The sequence below is a fragment of the Phyllobates terribilis genome, unplaced genomic scaffold (genome assembly GCF_046119375.1).
Source record: "Phyllobates terribilis strain yellow unplaced genomic scaffold, ASM4611937v1 Scaffold_4__5_contigs__length_816908805, whole genome shotgun sequence".
Classification (NCBI taxonomy): domain Eukaryota; kingdom Metazoa; phylum Chordata; class Amphibia; order Anura; family Dendrobatidae; genus Phyllobates; species Phyllobates terribilis.
In genome coordinates, this window is record NW_027362764.1 from 465,209,485 (window position 1) to 465,236,519 (window position 27,035).

The 27,035-nt window shown below is 40.9% G+C and overlaps 1 protein-coding gene across 1 annotated transcript in view; it reads right to left on the reverse strand.

Annotated features, from left to right (window-relative positions):
* BCL2 (BCL2 apoptosis regulator) overlaps positions 1-27,035 on the reverse strand; it is a 238,090-nt gene that overhangs the window by 86,062 nt on the left and 124,993 nt on the right. The gene's annotated exons all lie outside the window — the stretch shown is intronic.

The following is a 27,035-nucleotide window of genomic DNA, read 5'->3' on the forward strand; positions in this document are numbered from 1 at the left end:
GATCATCAGTCCAAAATCAGACATGGTGGATCATTAACTCCCTGACAATCATCTGTTGGGGCTCCCATATGCATCAGACTATCGACTGAACCAGTCAATATCAGCAGGTTTGACTGATGTTTGTATAATGTGCCTGCTGGTCTAATATAGTACATCAGGTAATTTCTTTACATGTTATTTTTTAACTCCTTCCAACATCAGCAATCACGGGGTGCCAATATGGCAATCAAGGGCAATACTGCTAAACTGGCAATACACTGCACTACTAGCAGTGTGTTTCACAATAAAACTACAGCAGGTTTAAGTTCCCTAGGAAAGCAATAAAAATGTTAAAGTTTAAATTAAAAAAAAATGTAAAAAAAGCACAAAAAAGTTCAAAACACGCCTTTTCCAACATTCAAGAATGAAAATAAATAAATAAATAAAAGTTTATTTGATATTACGGCTTCTATAAATGTATGTTCTTTCAAAATATAACATTTAACCCACAAGGTAAATACCATTATAAAATGTAAAAAAACAAAAACACAAAATACCAGAACTACAATTTTTTCATCATCTTATTTCCTCCACAAAAAAAATTGAATAAATGCAAATCAAAAAGTCATATGTACTCCAAAATGGTACCACGTTACCTGGAATACTACAGCTCGCAACAACATTAAACTAATGCTCATACTTCTCCATCGCTAGAAACATAAAAAAAGATATGGGTCTTAGAAAATGGCGATTTGTACGCGTTTCCGGAATGCAGGGGATCTTCTCCATTTAACCTCACTTTGTTGTTTTTCAATTTTTTAGGACATTACATTGTAAACTGAATGGTGTAATTCAAAAACTCAATTCCCTCACATAAAACAAGCCCTTATATATACTTTTATCAGTAGAATGGTTGAGAGATCTACTAAGGCCAAGTTCACATCTTCAGCATTTGGTCAGTATTTGTAAGCCAAAATCAGGAGAGGAACAATCAGAGGAAAAATATAATAGAAACACGTCACCACTTCTGGATTTATCACCCACTCCCGGTTTTGTCTTACAAATACCGATGTAAAATACTGAACATGTGAACGTGGCCTAAGGCAGAGAATGAAGAGACAATTGGCAGCTTTTAATTATTATGAGACCCCCACTGTCTGCCTTTCTCTAACCTGATTTATGATCAACCAGCCTTCTATTACATTTCAAGTAGAGAAACCCATTCATTTTGCAGAGCCATTGTTTTGAAACATTCCTTGGATGGTCAAGCTGTTGATATGATTTGTGACATTGATAGAGATTTCGCAGAGATTCAAGTTCTCTGAAAACCTCATTATGAAATAAAGGTCCCTGCCAATAAAACATTACTCAGGTCTGCATCCTAGTTTTCATAAATAGGACTGGTAAAAATTAGAATTTCCCATAAATTAATAATTCTGAAACATCTTGCACAGTTCCTCTTTAATTCCTCCTGGAAACATTCGAATAAACTAACAAATAACTCTAAGCGTTTACTTTCGTCAATAGGGTGTGACCTCAAACAGCATGAAATGATTGTCAGTACTGATTTGATAAGAGCAATGCTGATACCTAATAGGGTAACAACAATGCCCCATCCGTGTACAGATAGTGTCTGCTATTGCAGCTCAGGAATAGTCACTTCATTAAAACTGAAGTGCAATATTAGACCAAACCTTTGTGGTCTAAGAGCAGCCATGTTTTTCAAATGCAGTCCATCCCCTTTAATGGTTTATCAATACGTTTAGCCAGCTTTAATTTAATGGGGGCCCTAAAGGGGCATTCCCATCTCAAAGCCCCTATCCCAATATGTAGTATGTGCAATAACAATAATATTAGCAAATACCTCCAATTAGAAATGTAGTACAGTTCTTCTGATTAACTATCTGGTTTACCCCCATGTGCAAGGCATTGCAGTAGCTTAGGTATCCATGGCTACGACCAATAAGAACTGTCACTATGTGAGTGGTAGTAACCATGGACACCTAAGGTACTGCAATACCCTGCACATAGGGTTAGCGACATGGTGAATCAGAACAACTATACTACATTTTCTAATTGGATGTATTTAATAATATTATTATTACACCTAGTACATATTGGGTTAGGATCTTGGAACTGTGAATACCCCTTTAAGTAAATGAAAAGCATATTTATATAGAGAAATGTATATGCTATTGGGCATTCCTTTTAAGTAGAAGTACAAAATAGACTGTTTTTTTCTGGTTTCTCTACTCATGCAATATACAATCATGGCCGAAAGTGTTGGCACCCTTGAAATTGTTCCAGAAAATGAAGTATTTCTCCCAGAAAATTATTGCAATTACACATGTTTTATTATACACATGTTTATTTCCTTTGTGTGTATTGGAACAGAACAAAAAAAAAAAACAGAAAAAAAGGGAAATTGAACATGATTTCACCCAAAAACCCCAAAATGGGCCAGTCAAAATTGTTGGCACCTTTCCAAAATTGTGGATAAACAAATTTGTTTCAAGTAGGTGATGCTCGCTCAAACTCACTTGTGGCAAGTAACAGGTGTGGGCAATATGGAAAGCACACCTTATACCAGATAAAAAGTGGAGAAATTGAATCAATACTTGCACTGTATGTGTGTGTGCCACAGTAAGCATGGAGAACAGAAAGAAGAGAAGAGAACTACCTGAGGACTTGAGAACTAAAATTGTTGAACAATATCAACAATCTTAAGGATAAAAATCTCTCTCCAGATGTCTTGACGTTCCTTTGTTCATGGTGCACAACACAATGAAGAAGTTTACAACCCATGGCACTGTGGCTAATATCCCAGAACATGGATGGCAGAGAAAAATTGGTGAAAGGTAGCAACGTAGGATTGTCCGGACGGTGGATAAGCAGCCCCAATCAGGTTCCAAAGAAATTCAAGCTGTCCTGCAGACTCAGGGTGCATCAGTGTTAGTGCAAACTATCCGTTGACATTTGAATGAAATGAAACACTAGGGTAAGTGACACAGGAGGACACCACTGCTGACACAGAGACATAAAAAGCTAGACTGCAATTTGCCAAAATGTACGTGAGTAAGCCAAAATCCTTCTGGGAAAGCATCTTGTGGACACCGATGAGACCTAGATAGAGCTTTTTGGTAAAGCACATCATTCTGTTTATCGAAAACTGAAGGAGGCCTACAAAGAAAAGAACACAGTTCTCCCTGGACATGGACGGGGAAAAAAAATTTGATGAAAGGTTGCAACGCAGGATAGTCCGGATGGTGGATAAGCAGCCCCAATCAAGTTCCAAAGAAATTCAAGCTATCCTGCGGGCTCAGGTGCATCAGTGTCAGCGTAAACTATCCATCAACATTTGAATTAAATGAAACACTATGGCAGGAGACACAGGAGGACCCCACTGCTGACACGGAGACATAAAAAGGCTAGACTGCAGTTTGCCAAAATGTACATGAGTAAGCCAAAATCCTTCTGGGAAAGTGTCTTTTACGTCATTCTACTGTTTAATGAAAACGGCATTAGGCCTACAAAGAAAAGGACACAATACCTACAGTCAAATATGGTGTTGATGGTTATAGGAAGTGACTGATTGCAGTTCTTTATTCCAAAGGGTGTCCAGCAAAATATTAAGTTGAGGGTTCTAACAATTTTGTCCGACTCATTATTGGGGTTTTCAGTGACATTAATGTTCAATTTGCCTTTTTTCTTTTTTTGTGTTGTTTGTTCCAATACAAACAAAGGAAATAAACATGTGTATAAAAAAAACGTGTAATTGCAATAATTTTGTGGGAGAAATACTTCATTTTCTGGAACAGTTTCAAGGGTGCCAACACTTTCGGCCATGATTGTATATTGCATGAGTAGATAGACTGCTTTTTCTGGTTTATTTTGTACTTCTCCTTAAAATTAATTCCCACTAACATATACATTTCTCCATATTATACTTAATTTTCTGGAACAATTTCGGCCATGACTGTATGATATATACAGCATATCTAACTTGAAAATCAGATGATCGGAAAATAGAAGACATTACTTAACATTGACAACCACAAAACTCGATTAGCAAATCACAAACGGAAAATGAGGTGTATTAATTATAATACCGAAAAAAACAAAAAAAAAAAACAAACCTTTAATTGACGACAGAAAAAAAGTTTAGTGTTTAAGCACTACAATGTCCCACTATGAAAACCAGATAAAAATATTGGCTCATAGCCTACAATAGTTTACAAGGAATATAAGTTCTTAGAAAAATGTAAACTAGTGATTCTTAGCAAACCACAGATCATCTGTGAGGAGAACAACATTGGTTTCCTGCTACTTGTCGTCTACTGTATCTTATTTACATGGGTTATAAGCAAGTGTAGGATGTGACATTCACCTTAACAGGCGAAAATCTTAAAACACAATTCCAGAAATGAAAGACCATTTCCCTAAAACAACAATATATAGCATAAAACCAGAAGTTTTTAGCGGTTATTTATTTTACTTATACAGCACCATCATACTTCACAGCGCTTTACAGACATTATCGGCACTGTCCCCAATGGGGCTCACAATCTACATTCCCTATCCGTGTGTCTTTGGAGTGTGAGAGTAAACTGGAGAACCAGGAGGAAACCCATGCAAACACTGAGAACATACAAACTCCTTGTAGATGTTGTCAAGTTGTCATAATCGGTGTAAAATTTTATGGCATCCGAGGATACATGGCGCATAGTTATAGACACAACACACTCTGTCTTTCAGAAGTCCCCTGACCCCACACTAAACATGGGAGAACAGATAGTGACAGACCCCACATTACACGTAGGAGGATAGATAGTGACAGACCCCACACTACACTTGGGAGAACAGATCGTGACAGACCCTGCACTACACATGGAAGGCAGGTAGAGCGTAAAATACCCCACATTACACATGGAGTAAGGGGGAGTGTTAGGTAGAGAGTGACAGACCCTGCACTACACATGGGACGACAGATAATGACAGACTCCGCACTACACATAGGAGAACAGATTGTGACAGACTCCGCACTACACATGGGAGGACAGACAGTGACAGACCCTGCACTACACATGGGACGACAGACAGTGACAGACCCCGCACTACACATGGAAGGCAGTTAGAGTGTAAAAGACCCCGCATTACACATGGAGTAAGGGGGAGGGGTAGGTAGAGAGTGACAGACCCTGCACTACACATGGGAGGACAGACAGTGACAGACCCCGCACTACACATGGAAGGCAGGTGGAGCGTAAAAGACCCCACATTACACATGGAGTAAGGGGGAGTGTTAGGTAGAGAGTGACAGACCCTGCACTACACATGGGACGACAGATAATGACAGACTCCGCACTACACATAGGAGAACAGATTGTGACAGACTCCGCACTACACATGGGAGGACAGACAGTGACAGACCCTGCACTACACATGGGACGACAGACAGTGACAGACCCCGCACTACACATGGGACGACAGACAGTGACAGACTCCGCACTACACATGGGACGATAAATAGTGACAGACCCCGCACTACACATGGAAGGCAGTTAGAGTGTAAAAGACCCCGCATTACACATGGAGTAAGGGGGAGGGCTAGGTAGAGAGTGACAGACCCTGCACTACACATGGGAGGACAGACAGTGACAGACCCCGCACTACACATGGAAGGCAGGTGGAGCGTAAAAGACCCCACATTACACATGGAGTAAGGGGGAGTGTTAGGTAGAGAGTGACAGACCCTGCACTACACATGGGACGACAGATAATGACAGACTCCGCACTACACATAGGAGAACAGATTGTGACAGACTCCGCACTACACATGGGAGGACAGACAGTGACAGACCCCGCACTACACATGGGACGACAGACAGTGACAGACCCCGCACTACACATGGGACGACAGACAGTGACAGACTCCGCACTACACATGGGACGATAAATAGTGACAGACCCCGCACTACACATGGAAGGCAGTTAGGCTGTGTGCCCACGTAGCATTTTTCAAGCGTATATGCTGCGGAATTTCCGCAGCGTAAACGCTTGAAAAACGCATGTATATCCGCACCCCATGGTCCCCAATGGGATTCCGCAAGTTCTATGCACATGCTGCGGATTTTTCCGCAGCGTTTATGCCGCGTTCAAAAATCCGCAGCATGTCATTTAATTTTGCGTTTCCGCAAGCGGAATTGCCTTTGTCCAATGCATAAAAAACGCAAGGCAATTCCGCATGTGGAAAACGCATGATAAACGCGCGAAAAATGCGCGATAAACGCGTGCGGAATTCCGCATGCGTTTTTCCGGGAGAGGACTTGCATTTATGCAGCAGAAATTTTCTGCTTCATAAATGCAACGTGGGCACATAGCCTAATTAGAGTGTAAAAGACCCCGCATTACACATGGAGTAAGGGGGAGGGCTAGGTAGAGAGTGACAGACCCTGCACTACACATGGGAGGACAGATAGTGACAGACCCTGCACTACACATGGAGAGAGGCCGGGTAGAGAGTAGCAAGCTCCACACTACACATATAAGGAAAGTAGGAAGAGAGTGACATATCCCACTTTCACATGGAGGGAGCACAAGAAATGAGCGACAGATCCTACATACACATTGATGGAGGGCAGGTAAAGAATGGCAGACCCCACACTACACATGGAGGGCTTAGGTAATGACCCAGAGCAGCGATGCCTGTCCCTGAAGGTAGAACCTTTCTGCTTCCGAAACCTGTTTTCAGATCATTATGCGGGATCACACCAGAAACATGAAGGACTCTGAGGTTGTTAATGTTCTTCATTAGCAAAAGCCTATGGTGCAGAAAAGTGGCATGATGTCTATCAGAAATTGAAGTGAGGGATGGTTATGGGTGTGATGGATGAAGCGAGAGAAAAGAAAGTAAATAAGCCACCCCCATTTCTGTTGCCCCAAGTGGACATCTCAGTATTTCTATGGAAGCATTAATAGCAGCGATGCTGTTTGTGACCAAGTTTTCACAGAATTTAATATATGATTAAGAAATTTCTTGTTAGAGTTTCACTAAGAGCCCCAAATGACTGTCAGGGAAGAATGTTGGTTCCATGTTGTGGTCTCATTTTGTCTGACATTGCCCGTGTTGCTTGGGATTTTTCATATGGAAATATAACAACTTCATGGGTATCATAGTGCAAAAAATTGACAGGAGCAGCAAGAGCTCTATTACTGACTTAACCCTAGAACGCATACCTGGGGCCTCACAGGCCCGCCCAGTTAATTGTTTTCTATTTTCTGCAAGATTACTTTAGTTAGAATTTTGAAACTCTAGGTATTCCTCGGGTATATAGTTGTTTGTCATTTTTGTTTGACTTATTCCATGTTATTTGCACACGGGCCTAAAAGGCCCCGGGTATGTGAAAAAGTAGATTTTTATGGTCATGCGTTCTAGGGTTTTAATGCAACGGCAATGTATAGACAAAAAAATGTGCTGGAGTGCTGCTGTAAGTGAGAACAGTATCAGAAATACCATGGCATGTAATGAGCAGGACACGTTGCACGATTACATCACTCATAGTTTTATTCAGAACTAGTTTGCTTTTTAAAACAATCTGAGATCTGATGCATATACCAGCAAATTCTCTACATTCCTTTACCAGGGCTGAAGGAGGTGCTGCTCTGTTATTTATACTTTTCAGCTTTGCTCTGCACAAAGTTTAAAAGGTGTCATCCGTGATGTAAAATAAAATGAGTAATACATATTCAACTATTTACTGAGGTGTTGCTCCAGTGGTCCTCACTAGTCCTGCAGCAGTAATTGTGCCATAGTTCTGTCATCTGAGCACAGCAGCCAATCACAAATCTCCCCAGTGACACATGCATGGATGACTCGTGACCACTGAGAACAGTGAAAGGCCATGTGTGTATATATATATACACACATTATATATATATATATATATATATATATATATATATATACACACACAGTACAGACCATAAGTTTGGACACACCTTCTCATTTAAAGATTTTTCTGTATTTTCATGACTATGAAAATTGTACATTCACACTGAAGGCATCAAAACTATGAATTAACACATGTGGAATTATATACTTAACAAAAAAGTGTGAAACAACTGAAAATATGTCTTATATTCTAGGTTCTTCAAAGCAGCCACCTTTTGCTTTGATGACTGCTTTGCACACCTCTTGAAGCTCATCAAGAGAATGCCAAGAGTGTGCAAAGCAGTCATCAAAGCTAAACGTGGCTACTTTGAAGAACCTAGAATATAAGACATATTTTCAGTTGTTTCACACTTTTTTGTTAACTATATAATTCCACATGTGTTAATTCATAGTTTTGATGCCTTCAGTGCGAATGTACAATTTTCATAGTCATGAAAATACAGAAAAATCTTTAAATGAGAAGGTGTGGTCAAACTTTTGGTCTGTACTGTATATTATATAAATATATATATATATATACACATACATACATACATACACACACACATACACTGCGTGCAGAATTATTAGGCAAGTTGTATTTTAGAGGATTATTTTTGTTATTGATCAACAACTATGTTCTCAATCAACCCAAAAGACTCAAATATCCAAGCTTAATATTTCTGTAAGTTGGAGTGTTTTTTTTTTTTAGATTAGGCTATCTTAGGAGGATATCTGTTTGTGCAGGTAACTATTACTGTGCAGAATTATTAGGCAACTTAATAAAAAACAAATATAATCCCATCTCACTTGTTTATTTTCACCAGGTAAACCAATATCAGTGCACAAAATCTAGAAATAAACATTTTTGACTTGCAAAAACAAAATCCCAAAAAATTAGTGATCAATATAGCCACCTTTCTTTATGATGACACTCAACAGCCTTCCATCCATAGATTCTGTCAGTTGCTTGATCTGTTTTCGATCAACATTGCGTGCAGCAGCCACCACAGCCTCCCAGACACTGTTCCGAGAGGTGTACTGTTTTCCCTCCCTGTAGATCTCATATTTTATGATGGACCACAGGTTCTCTATGGGGTTCAGATCAGGTGAACAAGGGGGCCATGTCATTATTTTTTCTTCTTTTAGACCTTTACTGGCCAGCCACACTGTGGAGTAGTTGGATGCATGTGATGGAGCATTGTCCTGCATGAAAATCATGTTTTTCTTGAACGATACCAACTTCTTCCTGTACCACTGCTAAAGAAGTTGTCTTCCAGAAACTGGCAGTAGGTCTGGGAGTTGAGCTTCACTCCATCCTCAACCCGAAAAGGTCCCACAAGTTCATCTTTGATGATACCAGCCCATACCAATACCCCACCTCCACCTTGCTGGCGTCTGAGTCGGAGTGGAGCTCTCTGCCCTTTACTGATCCTGCCTCTGGCCCATCCATCTGGCCCATAAAGAGTCACTCTCATTTCATCAGTCCATAAAACCTTTGAAAAATCAGTCTTAATATATTTCTTGGCCCATTCTTGACGTTTTATCTTATGTTTCTTGTTCAAAGGTGGTTGTTTTTCAGCCTTCCTTACCTTGGCCATGTCCCCGAGTATCACACACCTTGTGCTTTTTGATACTCCAGTAACGTTGCAGCTCTGAAATATGGCAAAACTGGTGGCGAATGGCATCTTGGCAGCTTCACGCTTGATTTTCCTCAATTCATGGGCAGTTATTTTGCGCCTTTTTTGGCCAACACGCTTCTTGCGACCCTGTTGGCTATTTGCCATGAAACGCTTGATTGTTCGGTGCTTCAAAAGTTTGGAATTTTCAAGACTGCTGCATCCCTCTGCAAGACATCTCACAATTTTGGACTTTTCAGAGCCCATCAAATCTCTCTTCTGACCCATTTTGCAAAAGGAAAGGAAGTTGCCTAATAATTAAGCACACCTTATATAGGGTGTTGATGTCATTAGTCAACACCACTCCTCATTACAGAGATGCACATCACCAGATTTACTTAATTGGTATTTGGCTCTCAAGCCTATGCAGCTTGGAGTAGGACAACATGTATAAAAAGTATCATGTGATCAAAATATGCATTTGCCTAATAATTCTGCACATAGTGTGTGTATGTATGTATGCATAATGTATATGTATGTATGATCTACATGTCTCACACTGGTAACGCCCCTTTTCATTTAAAATATGCTCTGGACGCAGATTCTCATGGAGATCTGTGTCCGGCCCATAGATCATAACAGCTCATTTACATATTGAAAAAAATGTGGATTTCTCTGGAATAAGGCACTGGATTGCAAATATCAAAGTGTCATTTTATTCAACTGTCTAGGATCTACATGCACATATAGGCGGCTTAGGAGGGTTGATCCTACTGACAGATTCCCTTTAAATATTTATATAAGGAAACATCATTTGCCCTAACCAAACTTGATCTCAAGTTTCCATATTAATGAACACCATTAAAGTTGCTACCAGTGTCGCTTGAGGGTATGTGCACACGATGCAGAAATGAAGCAGAAAATTTCTGCATCATTTCTGCATCTCCCTGGCAGAAAAAACGCATGCAGATTGTACATGCGTTTTTCCTGAAGAATACATGCGGATTCACATGCGTTTCCACATGTGTTTCCGCATGTGGATTGACAAGCGCTTTCCAGGCGATTTTAGCATCACTTGGAAAGTGCTTGACAACTAGGTCACACTATATAAATCCATGCAAACGGCATGGATTTATATAGTGTGACCCAAGAGAGTGGTAAAAATAAAAAATAAATGTATACTTTACCCTCCGATGGCCCGCGCTGTCCTGCTCACTCCGTTCTCCCTTGCCGGCAACATTGAATTGAAAGACCTGCCGACGTCAGCGTCACGTGACCCGTCACATGACACTGACGTCAGCGCAGGTCCTTCAACTCACTGTAAAGTCCCGGGAACCAAGCAGGAGCGGTGCGCGGGCCGACAGAAGGTAAGTATACATTTATTTTTTATTTTATTCTTTTTTTTTTACAGATTTTTTAATGGTACCTGGGTGTGGAGGAGAGTCTCCTCTCATCTACACCGGGTACCATCCGCACATTAGAACGCTTGGATTACGCATCTACATATACAGTGATGCGTAATCCATGCGGTCTAATGCAAGTCAATGGCGGCGAAAACGCCGCGTTTCCGCAAAATTAATGGACATGCTGCGGATTTTTGAGCGCAGCATAAACGCTGCGGAAAAATCCGCAACATGGGCACAGCACATGCGGATTATCATTGGGGACCATTGCTGCCCTTCTACCATGCGTTTTAATGCGTTTCCGCAGCTGCAAAAACGCTGCGGAAAAACATTAAAAACGCATCGTGTGCACACAGCCTGACCAGAATATAGGTAGCTGTATCAGCGGACAGTGTAACATTACATTGCAGCAATTAGCTTTTCTGATCATGGCCCAGATGTTACCAGGTCATTTTTATTTTTCTGACTCTAATAATAATAATAATATTTTTTATTTATATAGCATCAACATATTCCGCAGCACTTTACAATTAAGTAGGGACATGTACAGACAATATAAACAATACAATGTATGACATTTCAACAGTTACAGGAGGAGTGAGGGCCCTGCTCGCATACAATCTATATGGAAATGGGGGGACATAACAGGTAGAACATAGTCATCAGCCAGTATCCGTCTAAGAGCAGTTACCATATGCTATTCCTTGCATGGAGGATGTGGAGACAGATGAATAGGCAGGAGCAGATTAACATTAACATTTAGGAGGGAACAAGGGAGAGTTAGGTTGGTGAGTTGAGGTGATAGGCTTGTCTAAACAGATGTGTTTTTAAAGCACGTTTGAAGACATGGGGGCTAGATATCAGTTGGATTGTTTGGGGCAGTGCATTCCAGAAAACTGTTGCGGCACAAGAGAAGTCTTGGAGATGGAGGTGTGACGTTCAGGGGGTGAAAACAAAAATGAGGGATGAAATATAAGGAGGTGCTTAACTGTGGAGAGCTTTGTGGTTGAGAGAGATGAGTTTGTATTGTATTCTGTGGTGAATGGGTAACCGGTGCAATGACAGGCACTGATAAGGATATAGAAATATCTATATTCACTGAAGTTATAAGGAAATAACTTCATACTTATACATGTATTAGGAATTGCAGACATCCAAAATCTAAGATATTCCAGTAGATCTAGTTACCTCATTTGGTCAAAGGGTAGAGGAGTCAGTGAAGTGGCCTGATAGAAATACGACCCTGGCTGCTGCATTCAGAATGGATTGGAAAGGAGAGAGTTTGTTTAGAGGGAGACCGATTAGAAGAGAGTTGCAGTAGTCCAGACGAGAGTGAATAAGAGCGTCAGTAAGGCTGTGTGCCCACTATGCGTTTTTTAAGCGTTTGCGCAGCGGCAAAAACACTGCAGAAACGCTTAAACGCATGGTAGAAGGCCTGCCATGTTCCCTAATGATAATCCGCATGCGCTGTGCACATGCTGCGGAAATTTCCGCTGCGGGTTATCAATGAGGAAAAAACGCAGCACTACCAATTATTTTGCGGAAGCGCAGCATTTTCGCCGCCACTGCCTTGCATTGAATCGCTTGGATTCCGCATCACTGCATTTATAGATGCGCATTCCATGCGTTTCAATGCACAGATGGTACCAGGGTGTGGAGGACAGGAGACTCTCCTCCAAACCCGGGTACCATAGAACCTGTAAAAAAAAAAAAAAAAAAAAGTAAAATAAAAAATAAATATTATATTTACCTTCTGATGGCCCGCGGTGCTCTTGTCTTCACTTGCCGGCAGATCGCGGTGGACTGAAGGACCTGCGCTGACGTCATAGTCATGTGACGGCAGGTCCTTCAGTGCAGTGTACCGCGAGCTGCCGGCAAGGGAGGACGGAGCGAAGCAAGACTGCGGGGGCCATCAGAAGGTAAGTATATATTTATTTATTTATTAACACTCCTTAAGGTCACAGTATATAAATCCATGCCGTTTGCATGGATTTATATAGTGTGACCAAGTTGACAAGCACTTTCCAAGTGATGCTAAAATCGCTTGGAAAGCGCTTGTCAACCCGCATGCGGAAATGCATGTGAAGAACGCTTCACATCCGCTTGTCCCTGGCAGGAAAAATGCATGTACAATCCGCATGTGTTTTTTCTGCCAGGGAGATGCAGAAACGCTCAGGAAAAAATCCTGAGCATTTCTGCATCGTGGGCACATAGCCTAAGAGTTTTTGCAGTATCAAAGGTGAGAAAAGGTCGGATTCTGGAAATGTTTTCAAAGTGCAGGTGACATGAGCGAGTGAGTGATTGAATATGGGGAATAAGGGAAAGTTGCGTGTCCAATATAACTCCAAGACAGTGAGCTTGCTGCTTGGGAGTTATGGTGGCACCACCCAAGGAAATTGTAAAGTCAGGTATAAGTAGGTTAGCTGAGGGAGGAAAATCAAGTAGTTCAGTTTTGGAAAGATTCAGTTTCAGATTGAGGGAGGACATGATGTTAGAGACAGCGGACAGACAATAGCTGGTATTTTGTATTAGAGTGGGGGTGATGTCAGCTGAAGAAGAGTATAGTTGGGTGTCATCAGAAAAGAGATGATACTGGAAACTAAATCTGTTGATGGTTTGTCCAATAGGGGCAGTATACAAGGAGAAGAGGAGGGGACCTAGGACTGATCCTTGTGGAAGCCTAGTAGTAAGGGGAAGATTAGAGGAAGAAGAGCCTCTGGATGAAACCCATAGCACAGGAAACAAAGGAGAGCCAGATACATGGAGAAGAATGGCTCATACTTTGGAGGACTCACCCTGATCAAAACATGTCATTTCTAAATTAACAGGGCTGTACATTACTGGAAAACTCTTACTTAAATGCTAAAGTGACCCAGATAAAATAGAAGAAATACCTCCTGCACAGTCAGATGGAACATTGAAGGCTGCAGCCCATCAGTGGCCGTTGGTTATATCAAGTAAGCCCTGCAGCCTATCTGTGGCCACTGATGGAATTGTGAAAGCTGCAATCTGGAGGAAGTGTGAAGGCTGCAGTCAATCAGCAGATGCTAAAAGTCTGAAGTGCTCACCTGAAGCAAAGAGACAAACTGCAAGCATTGCTTAACAGGCACCCGTCTTGAAGAAGGTTTTTTATTTATTTTTGTTATTTATTTATCTGGAAGTCTTTAGCATTTAAGAAGGGGTTGTCCAGTAGTAGACAACCCCTTCAAAGCAAACGTTTTCTTGATGGCGTCTTTTTTTTACATTTTTATTTATTTATTTTTTTTAACAAAAACAATCTTTACCACTGACCTGAGAAGTGCAGGAAACATGTGGTAAAGCTAATGTACCACATCCAGTTTCACTTTAACAGCACTTTACAGGTTAACAGACAGTAATGTTGCCTCCTTCCACACTAACTTAGCAATTTAACGCTTATCTGAAGGCTTTGACTTTCCTGACAATGTGCCATATTTTCCAAATCTGAGGTGTCACTTTATGTGGTAATAACTTTGGAATGCTTCTTCTGATCCTAGTGATTCAGAGATTGTTTTTTTCGTGGCACATTGTACTTTTTGTTAATTATTTATTTTTAAAGCATCATTGTACTGTACATGTGAAGGTATATATATATATATATATATATATATATATATATACACACATACACACTGTATATACAGTATAGACCAAAAGTTTGGACACACCTTCTTATTTAAAGATTTTTCTGTATTTTCATGACTATGAAAAGTGTACATTCACACTGAAGGCATCAAAACTATGAATTAACCCATGTGGAATTATATACTTAACAAAAAAGTGTGAAACAACTGAAAATATGTCTGATATTCTAGGTTCTTCAAAGTAGCCACCTTTTACTTTGATGACTGCTTTGCACACTCTTGGCATTCTCTTGATGACCTTCAAGAGGTAGTCACCGGAAATGGTTTTCACTTCACAGGTGTACCCTGTCAGGTTTAATAAGTGGGATTTCTTGCCTTATAAATGGGGTTGGGACCATCAGTTGTGTTGTGCAGAAGTCTGGTGGATACACAGCTGATAGTCCTACTGAATAGACTGTTAGAATTTGTATTATGGCAAGAAAAAAGCAGCTAAGTAAAGAAAAATGAGTGGCCATCATTACTTCAAGAAATGAAGGTCAGTCAGTGCGAAAAATTGGGAAAACTTTGAAAGTGTCCCCAAGTGCAGTTGCAAAAACCATCAAGCGCTGCAAAGAAACTGGCTCACATGAGGAACACCCCAGGAAAGGAAGGCCAAGAGTCACCTCTGCTTCTGAGGATAAGTTTATCCGAGTCACCAGCCTCAGAAATCACAGGTTAACAGCAGCTCAGATTAGAGACCAAGTCAATGCCACACAGAGTTCTAGCAGCAGACACATCTCTACAACAACTGTTAAGAGGAGACTTTGTGCAGGCCTTCATGGTAAAATAGCTGCTAGGAAACCACTGCTAAGGACAGGCAACAAGCAGAAGAGACTTGTTTGGGCTAAAGAACACAAGGAATGGACATTAGACCAGTGGAAATCTGTGCTTTGGTCTGATGAGTCCAAATTTGAGATCTTTGGTTCCAACCACTGTGTCTTTGTGCGACGCAGAAAAGGTGAACGGATGGACTCTACATGCCTGTGTCCACCGTGAAGCATGGAGGAGGAGGGGTGATGGTGTGGGGGTGCTTTGCTGGTGACACTGTTGGGGATTTATTCAAAATTGAAGGCATACTGAACCAGCATGGCAACCACAGCATCTTGCAGCGGCATGCTATTCCATCCGGTTTGCGTTTAGTTGGATAACCATTTATTTTTCAACAGGACAATGACCCCAAACACACCTCCAGGCTGTGTAAGGGCTATTTGACCAAGAAGGAGAGTAATGGGGTGCTACGCCATATGACCTGGCCTCCACAGTCACCAGACCTTAACCCAATCTAGATGGTTTGGGGTGAGCTGGACCGCAGAGTGAAGGCAAAAAGGCCAACAAGTGCTAAGCACTGGGAACTCCTTCAACATTGTTGGAAGACCATTTCCGGTGACTACCTCTTGAAGCTCATCAAGAGAATGCCAAGAGTGTGCAAAGCAGTCATCAAAGCACAAGGTGGCTACTTTGAAGAACCTAGAATATAAGACATATTTTCGGTTGTTTCACACTTTTTTGTTAAGTATATAATTCCACATGTGTTAATTCATAGTTTTGATGCCTTCAGTGTGAATTTACAATTTTCATAGTCATGAAAATACAGAAAAATCTTTAAATGAGGCGTGTCCAAACTTTTGGTCTGTACTGTATAGTATACAAGTACAGTAAATGAAGTACAGGCTGGTACAGAGGGAGAGAGGACCCTGGCATCATGTTGGGGGTTGGAGCAGTTCAGGTGGTAGTGAGGTGGCAGTAGGTTTATTGCAGGTTGTAGACCTTCCTGAAGGAATGTGTTTTCAGATTGTGTCTGAAGGTTTCAAACGTGTGAGACAATTGGACATCCTGAAAACACTGAATTCCAGAGGAATCTTGGTGGCAGTTGGGTAAGGAACGCAAGAGGGACGAGGAGTAATGAAAGAAATCTTGTGAGGACTGGAAATTTCATGTTGGGAGGTACAGTGGGGAAAAAAGTATTTAGTCAGCCACCAATTGTGCAAGCTATCCCACTTAAAAAGATGAGAGAGGCCTGTAATTGACATCATAGGTAGACCTCAACTATGAGAGACAAAATGAGAAAACAAATCCTGAAAATCACATGGTCTGATTTAGAAAGAAATTTTTTTGAAATTTTGGTGGAAAATAAGTATTTTAAGAGATATGGAGGGGAGAAGTGAAATAATTGGGTAACTGAGTTAAGAATAGATTGGAAGGGTGTGATGTGAGTGTTGCTTCGGAGACCGCAGAGGTGAATATTGCAGTAGTCAAGGCAGAAGATGATGAGGGCATGTATTAACATTTGGTTGATTTGGAATTGAGGAAAAGGCAGATTCTGCAAATGTTAATGGTAAATTTAGATAAGATTTACATTTATTAATGGAAATATGGGAAATTGACAAATAATTTTAAAATTAGCAAATTTCAAACTTCTAATTTTTATGCCCTTAAATTAGACAGTCATACATAGTTAATAAATAACAACATTCCCCATATGTCTACTTTATTTCAGCATCATTTCTCAAGTGTCCTTTTAGTTTGTTGAGCTATTAGAAGGGTTAGAAGTTTAGAAGCAATTTTTCTTTCTTTCATGAAATGTAGAAAACCTAGTGATTTAAGGAAGCGATTTTCAGGGAAATTACCGTACTTTTCGGACTTTAAGATGCACTTTTTTCCTTCCAAATTTTGAAGAAAAGTGGGGGTACGCCTTGTATTCCGGATTTATGGTTGCGGATGGTTGTCCGGCTGTGGATGGTGAGGGTGGGGAAGTGGCAGCGGCGGACGAGCGGGTCACAGAGGCAGGAGCCGCGTGCTGCGGCTAACACTCTGCCCGCTGTTAAAGAAAATGAATGTTCACTACTCCCCACGCCCATATTCCTCCCCACCTCTTTGACCTGAAGACGGTGGTGGGAGGTACTATGGGCGTGTGGAGCAGTCAATATTCATGCTCTTTAATAGTGGGCACACTGTTAGCTGCAGCCGCGACTCCTGCAGCAGCACTATCAAGTGTGCCCGCTATTAAAGAGCATGAATATTCACCACTCCCCACGCCCATGAGCAGTGCATATTCCGGCAGCGGACCTCAGCGTGTGAAGGCGCATGTCTATGACGTCATATGCTGCTTACAAGCTGATGTCAGCTGCTGGAGGGAAGGTGAGGAGAATAATTTATTTTTATGTGTGCCGCGTGAGGGGGCCATGTATAACAGGATGGGAGGTGCCATATATACCAGGATGGGGGTGTGCCATATATGCCAGGATTGGGGTGGGGGGTTGCCATATACACTAGAAAGGGGATGGGGGGTGCCATATATAACAGTATAGAGATGGGGGCATGTATACCAGGGTGGGGGACCATGAATATCAGGGTGGGGGGCCATGTATACCAGGATAGGGATGGGGGCCACGTGTATCAAGATGAAGAGGGGCATATATACCAGGATGGGGGATATTAGTTCAGAACTGGGGGGACATTTCCTCTATAAACAGTGTCAGCAGCAGACCCTTGCCCCCATAACAGTGCATCATGACCACATTATTTGCTTTCATTTTTTTTTTTTTTTTCTATCTCTAGACTTTTCTGTCTTATGGTCCAGTGCATCTTATAGACCGAAAAATAAGGTATGTCAGAAAACTCTCCAACAAGACAAGTAGCATAACTTGAAGTTCATGGACCTCGTTGAAAATTTCCAACAGGACCTCATATGGTCCAAAGGGTTCTTCTGGGCCCATTAGGATCAAAAGTACAGATGCTACTAGAACCCTTGTACCTATTATACTTATGCCTCTGAACAAGACTCCATTTTGAAACCTACGCCCCTAATAGAAGTCACAACCGCAAATTAGGTCGTTTGTTAATCGTTCGGTTGCTTCACCAGAATTAAATGTCATTGTTAATTAAATTAAAAAAATATTTTTTTCCCCACCGAATGTTGTTTTTTCATTTTTACGAAAAAAAATAGACCCTCCAATTTGTTATGCAATTCTCCCAAACTCAACAATACCCTCACATATGGTTGGTAACCACTGTTTATAAACACGGCAGGGCTTAGAAATAAAGAAGCGCTATTTCACTTTTGGAGTACAAATTTGCCTCTATTAGATTGCAGATGCCATGTCACATTTGCAAAGTCCATTAGAAGCCTAAATTTTTCATTTTCCAAACAGGTAATAGGAGAAAATGGACTACACATATTGTTCCATCATTTCTACTGAACGCGACATTACCCCATATGTGGTTGGGCACTACTGTTTGGGCACACAGCAGGGCTCAGAAGTGCTATTTTTCAGGGCACATTTTGCTGAAATAGATTGCGACCACCATTTTCAGTGCTCCCAATGTGAAATTAAAGCAGAAAAGCCACAAAATTGACCCCATTTTGGAAATAACACTGCTCAGGAAATTAATCTATAGGTGTACTAGTGATCATTTTTAACCCACAGATGTTTCAACAATTTTTTTTACCATTGGGCTGCGTGAAAAGAAAAAATTAATTTGTTTACAATCAGCAGATTTACCTCCAAATGTTATTTTTACCATGGCTAATAAGAAAAAAAATGTATAACCTGTAAATTGTTACATAATCTCTACCGGGTGCAGCAGAGGCCTATACAGTATGTAGTCATATACTGCTGCTTGGGTACACGACATGGCTCAGGAGGAAAGGAACATAATTTGATATTTGGAGGGCAGATTTTCCTGGAATAGCTTGCTGGTGCCCTTTGCTGAGACCTGAGGTGCATGAACAGCAGAAATCCCCAAAAAGTACCCCATATTTTGCAAATACACCCCTCACGGAATTCATCCATAGGTGTTGTGACCATTTTGAAAGGAGTTTTCCAGAAATTAGCACACAGTGGATATTATAAAGTGAAGATTGAAATGTACCATTATAGTGCCCAATGGAATGTGCCCTCCTTGAGCTTCTGGAGTCTTATGGCATATACATTGTTAAAGATGCGGTCCAAAGCTTAACAATTGATGACCTGTTAGTAGAATAGGCTATCCATATCAGATCGGTGGGGGTTCCAATCCCACAAGGATCAGCTATCTGCTCAATCAGTAACCACAACTAAGTGCTGTATGGGCGGGACATGGAAGCCCCTTACAGTGCTCAGTGACTGCTGCGAGTACTGCAGTACATTCACTTGAATGGAAAATAAAAGGCAGTAAAGGGTAGTGGCCACTAACCAATTTATGGGGCTCTACTCGAAAACAGCATTTTCAGTGGTGAAACATTTCTTTTTATTGTGCGCTTCATTTTTTTTTTTTTTCATTTTTTACAAATGTTATTGTTCTTTTTTACATTTTTTATTTAGTACCACTATGTGACTTCTACTATGATACTTGAACTTTTACTGATCTAAGGCAATACACTACTTATGTGTCAGATTCCTCAGGGAAACAGCAAGAATAAAATAAGAACAAAAACTGGCCACTTTTGACCTGGTGACAGGTCCTCTCTAAAAACTATTAGTAAGTAAATAGTCTCTCCCATAATTCTATACAGGGGGCCAAATTTGTCAGACGTGTTGAACAGAAAAATTATCTTTTGTTGTCCATATCAATCACAGATCACCATTTATTTTACCAGTATAGTTTAAAAAATGAAAATTGAAGTTTGATTGGGTGCCACGGGAGATAAAGGTTTTTTTTTTGGACACTTGATAAATGAGGCCCAGTATGATCAGAATCTGCTTCACATCATTTACTGTAAATGTCACAGAAGAGCTGCGTAGGGAATGTGACCTTGCATGCCAGAGATGCCCTATACCACATATTTTTAACATCACTCATCAGTCATTAGCAATAAAAGAAGAACTGTTAGGAGCCAGGTGTATCTGCTCTAATAAGAGAGACTGCATTGATCCACCTGTAATGCTTTTGAAAAATGTGTGCAGTTTTCAATATCAAAGACAGACTGTACATCAAGCACTAATGCTAAAATACTCAATAAATAATACACAAATTTAATTTTAATTATTATTTCCATGTTCACGTATGTGCGCCTACAAAAACCATACATGAATAAGGACCAACTGGTATTTTAATAAAATACTGTTGCCTTGACCACCCCCTTCCATATACGCACTTTAAAAACTAGGATAACAGAGCAGACGCTCCACAGGCAAGTAAGAATGAAGACTAGTATTCTGCTGCCTACATAGCACTAGAGATGATAGGGGAAATTTACAAAGACTGGCATTTCATAAACCAGTCTTAAAGGAAATATGTCAGTAGGATTAATTCTTCTATTAGGCCTTCACACAGGAGGATGAGATGTTCATATTAGGCCTTCACACAGGAGGATGAGATGTTCATATTAGGCCTTCACACAGGAGGATGAGATGTTCATATTAGGCCTTCACACAGGAGGATGAGATGTTCATATTAGGCCTTCACACAGGAGGATGAGATGTTCATATTAGGCCTTTCACACAGGAGGATGAGATGTTCATATTAGGCCTTCACACAGGAGGATGAGATGTTCATATTAGGCCTTTCACACAGGAGGATGAGATGTTCATATTAGGCCTTCACACAGGAGGATGAGATGTTCATATTAGGCCTTTCACACAGGAGGATGAGATGTTCATATTAGGCCTTCACACAGGAGGATGAGATGTTCATATTAGGCCTTCACACAGGAGGATGAGATGTTCATATTAGGCCTTCACACAGGAGGATGAGATGTTCATATTAGGCCTTCACACAGGAGGATGAGATGTTCATATTAGGCCTTCACACAGGAGGATGAGATGTTCATATTAGGCCTTCACACAGGAGGATGAGATGTTCATATTAGGCCTTCACACAGGAGGATGAGATGTTCATATTAGGCCTTTCACACAGGAGGATGAGATGTTCATATTAGGCCTTCACACAGGAGGATGAGATGTTCATATTAGGCCTTCACACAGGAGGATGAGATGTTCATATTAGGCCTTCACACAGGAGGATGAGATGTTCATATTAGGCCTTCACACAGGAGGATGAGATGTTCATATTAGGCCTTCACACAGGAGGATGAGATGTTCATATTAGGCCTTTACATATGAGGATGAGCTGCTTATATTAGGCCAATACAAATGAGCTTGAGATGCTTGTATTAGGCCATTACGTATGAGGATGAGATGCTTGTATTAGGCCTTTACACATGAGGATGAGCTGCTTATATTAGGCCTTTACATATGAGGAGATGCTTATATTAGGCCTTTACATATGAGGATATGCTTATATTAGGCCTTTACATATGAGGAGATGCTTATATTAGGCCTTTACATATGAGGAGATGCTTATATTAGGCCTTTACATATGAGGAGATGCTTCTATTAGGCCTTTACACAGGAGAAGGAGATGCTTCTATTAGACTTTTACATAGGAGGAGGAGATGCTTCTATTAGGCCTTTACATATGAGGAGATGCTTCTATTAGGCCTTTACACAGGAGGAGGAGATGCTTCTATTAGACCTTTACATAGGAGGAGGAGATGCTTCTATTAGGCCTTAACATAGGAGGAGATGATTCTATTAGGCCTTAACATAGGAGGAGGAGATGCTTATATTAGACCTTTACATAGGAGGAGGAGATGCTTCTATTAGGCCTTAACATAGGAGGAGGAGATGCTTCTATTAGGCCTTAACATAGGAGGAGGAGATGCTTCTATTAGGCCTTTACATAGGAGGAGGAGATGATTCTATTAGGCATTAACATAGGAGGAGGAGATGCTTATATTAGACCTTTACATAGGAGGAGGAGATGCTTCTATTAGGCCTTTACATAGAAGGAGGAGATGCTTCTATTAGACTTTTAAATAGGAGGAGGAGATGCTTCTATTAGACCTTTACATAGGAGGAGGAGATGCTTCTATTAGACCTTTACATAGGAGAAGGAGATGCTTATATTAGGCCTTTACATATGAGGAGATGCTTCTATTAGGCCTTTACATAGGAGGAGGAGATGCATCTGTTAGGCCTTTACGTAGGAGGAGGAGATGCTTCTATTAGGCCTTAACATAGGAGGAGGAGATGATTCTATTAGGCCTTAACATAGGAGGAAGAGATGCTTATATTAGACCTTTACATAGGAGGAGGAGATGCTTATATTAGGCCTTTACATAGGAGGAGATGCTTATATTATGCCTTTACATATGAGGATGAGTTGCTTATATTAGGCCTTTACATATGATGATAATGAGTTGCTTGGCCTGGAAGAGATGAATTATGTTATGACAGGTGATATTACATCAGTCAGGTGTGGTATTCATATGTTAATGCCCCAAAGTAAAATATTTTACTCCATTTAAAGTGTATAACAATTATGTGGAGCAAGATGGGACATGACCACTAGAGCCACATCACTAAAGATGTACAAACAATGCAGACAAAAGAAGGAAAAAAGATATTTTAAAAAAATAAATAAATAAAAAATAAGAACTTTCAGCAAACTGAATGAAGTGATTTCATGGCACAGAATAGAGATGTTTTCTTCAGGATGGATAAACCACTATGAAAAATCATTACGATTGCTGCAGGCCATTTTAAAAGTGGTCTTTTTCTTTCTCTCATTTTTTTTCCAACTTCTTCCCTGGCCCAATTCCTGAATGGCAGAGCTCCGAGTCTGAACAAACAGTGTGGGTGGTGACTGCTCTGTGGGGCCCCAGTAAAGGCTGTGATCACATTCAGACTGCGCACAGCTCTAAATCATTAGGCGAGAAATGCATTTTGTATCACACAAGTCATCAGCATGGGATACGCATCTCAGGATTTGGCCTTGTTTATGTGTTTCTAGGTAAACTTTCATTTGCTGCATCTCTTTGTGGAAAGCCTTTGTGTGAGTTGTAGGGTGCGCTTGGCCTCACAGACCGCTGTCAAATGATTAGAGGGAGGCTGCATAAAGAATGCCTGGAATGTAGTGGTGTAGGAATCAACAGTGTCACAAAGTGCAAGGATTACAACGAAACCAGCACACATCCCAGACAAAAGGCCAAGGAACTGGGATGCTACTGCCGGCCAGTCATACAGGGGTTAACCCCACCTCACTGAAAGGTGATCATTACAACCCACACACAACTTCCCCTGAAAAATTCCAAAACACTTCTGGGAGCTTGCATGTGATTGTATGAGGTAACCATGTTTAAAAGGCTTATTTTGCAGCCGAATAGAGAACATTTATTTTTAGGCGCTTACATTTATTTTCTTCAGGTTAACCTCGTGATGACTGGCAGCGAGCATCTACGCGCCTGCTTTTAAATGCACCAAGTCGTATATGGTTTGCGTTTTCCTCTCTGCAGAAGGATGGCCTGACCTTACGAATATAAATGAAGACTTTTACGGCCATTCTTTTTAATGAGCTGCGATTTCTATTTTCCTGTCACTAACCAACAGATTTAAGGATCAGAAACATTACCGTTCTCCATTAATATTTCTTCATGAAAGCTCAAACGTTTTCACATAGAGAACATTCATCAAAAAAAAAAAAAAAATTTGGCTTAGGAAATCAAAGCACTTCTTCCCTTCTAATATGTTTATGCATTTTATTTGGTGAACTGCAAAGTGATTAAAAAGATGTAGGTCTTGATATCGCCCATTAATGTGAGCGTCACTGGAATGCTTTGTAATCTCCATGCATCAGATCTGTGAGAGCCGATGGCCAGAACAGCAAAGACAGAGAAAGTCTTGATAAAATTATAATGAAGAGCTTCCAAAACATCTCCCCAGGGAAGGAGCAACATAGTTTAACACTCAGGATCGAGCTCATGCTCAGTGCTATTTTACAGCCAGCACAGCTAATGCCAATCTTTAGGTTTTCTGACTGTCTATAGATATAACTATTCTCTGCATCACCAAAACTACAGTGTAAAAAAGAAAAACACGGCTCCATGGAGTATAGGCGATGCTGGCTTATACAACCCCTGGCAGAAATTATGGAATCACCGGGCTCGGAGGATGTTCATTCAGTTGTTTAATGTTGGTTGAAAAAAAGCAGATCACAGACATGGCACAAAACTAAAGTCATTTCAAATGGAAACTTTAGGGCTTTAAGAAACACTAAAAGAAATCAAGATTAAAAATGTGGTACTCAGTAAGGGTAGTTTTTTTCAGACCAAGCAGAGGGAAAAAGTTATGGAATTACTCAATTCTGAGGAAAAATTATGGAATCATGAAAAACAAACACAAAAAAACACTCCAATACATCACTAGTATTTTGTTGCACCACCTCTGGCTTTAATAACAGCTTGGAGTCTTTGAGGCATGGACTTAATGAGGGACCAACAGTACTCTTCATCAATCTGGCTCCAACTTTATCTGATTGCTGTTGCTAGATCAGCTTTGCAGGTTGGAGCCTTGTCACAGACCATTTTCTTCAACTTCCACCAAAGATTTTCAATTGGATTGAGATCCGAACTATTTGCAGGTCATGACATTGACCTTATGTGTCTTCTTTCAAAGAATGTTTTCAAAGTTTTTGCTCTATGGCAGGATGCATTATCATCTTGAAAAATGATGTCATCATCCCCAAACATCCTTTCAATTGATGGGATAAGAAAACTGTCCAAAATATCAATGTAAACTTGGGCATTTATTGAAGATGTAATGACAGCCATCTCCCCAGTGCCTTTACCTGACATGCAGCCCCATATCATCAATGACTGTGGAAATTTGCATGTTCTCTTCATGCAGTCATCTTTATAAATCTCACTGGAAAGGCACCAAACAAAAAGTTCCAGCATCATCAGCGTGCCCAATGCAGATTCGCGATTCATCACTGAATATGACTTTCATCCAGTCATCCACAGTCCACGATTGCTTTTCCTTAGCCCATTGTAACCTTGTTTTTTTCTGTTTAGGTGTTAATGATGGCTTATGTTTAGCTTTTCTGTATGTAAATCCCATTTCGTTTAGGCGGTTTCTTACAGTTCGGTCACAAACATTGACTCCAGTTTCCTCCCATTCGTTACTCATTTGTTTTGTTGTGCATTTCCTGTTTTGGAGACATATTGCTTTAAGTTTCCGGTCTTGACACTTTGATGTCATCCTTGGTCTACCAGTATGTTTGCCTTTAACAACCTTCCCATGTTGTTTGTATTTGGTCCAGATTTTAGACACAGCTGACTGTGAACAACCAACATCTTTTGCAACATTGCGTGATGATTTACCTTGTTTTAAGAGTTGATAAGCCTCTCCTTTGTTTCAATTGACATCGCTCCTGTTGGAGCCATGATTCATGTCAGTCCACTTGGTGCAACAGCTCTCCAAGGTGTGATCACTCCTTTTTAGATGCAGACTAACGAGCAGATCTAATTTGATGCAGGTGTTCGTTTTGGAAATGAAAATTTACAGGGTGATTCCATAATTTTTTCCCTCTGCTTGGTCTGAAAAAAATTACCCTCACTGATAGCGCCGCTCACAGGCATTATGTGCAACGGAAGGTATTTACAAAAAGGCTTAGGGGCCCCAGGGGGGATACATCGGGGGGGTAATCTAAAGTAGTGGGCAACCCCTTTAATTTTCATTTACATAAAATAAGTATTTGATGCAATAGAGAAACAGAACTTAATATTTGGTACAGAAACCTTGGTTTGCAATTACAGAGGTCAGACGTTTCCTATAGTTCTTGACAGAGTTTGCACACACTGCAGCAGGGATTTTGTTCCACTCCTCCATGCAGATATTCTCCAGATCTTTCAGGTTTCGGGGCTGTCGCTGGATAACAGTTTCAGTTTCTTCTAAAGATATTCTATTGGGTTCAGGTCTGGAGACTGGCTAGGCCACTCCAGGGCCTTGAAATGCTTCTTACGGAACCACTTCATAGTTTCCCTGGCTGTGTGTATGCTGGAAGAGTCAGCCATCTTCAATGCTCTTTCTGGGGGAAGGAGGTTGTTGGACAAAATCTTGCGATACATGACCCCATCCATCCTCCCTTCAATTCAGTGCAGTCATCCTGCCCCATTTGCAGAAAAGCACCCCAAAGTATGAGGCTTCCCCCACCATGCTCCATGGTTGGGACAGTGTTCTTTGAGTTGTACTCATCCTGCTTTCTCCAATCACGGCGAGTAGAGATGATAGCAAAAAGTTCTATTTCGGTCTCATCTGACCACGTGACCTTCTCCCATGCCTCCTATGGATCATCGAGATGGTCATTGGTGAACTTCAAACGGGCCTGGACATGTTCTGGGCTGATTCCCAACCTTTCTCAGAATCATTCTTATCCCACGAGGCGAGATCTTGCATGGAGCCCCAGACCAAGGAAGATTGACAGTCATCTTGTGTTTCTTCCATTTTCTAATAATTGTGCCAGCAGTTGTTGCCTTCTCACCAAGCTGCTTGCCTATTGTCCTGTAGCCCATCCCAGACTTGTGCAGGTCTACAATTTTGCCCCTGGTGTCCTTAGACAGCTCTTTTGTCTGAACCATGGTGGAGAGGTTGGAGTGGATTGAGTGTGTGGACAGGTGTCTTTTATACAGGTAACGAGTCCA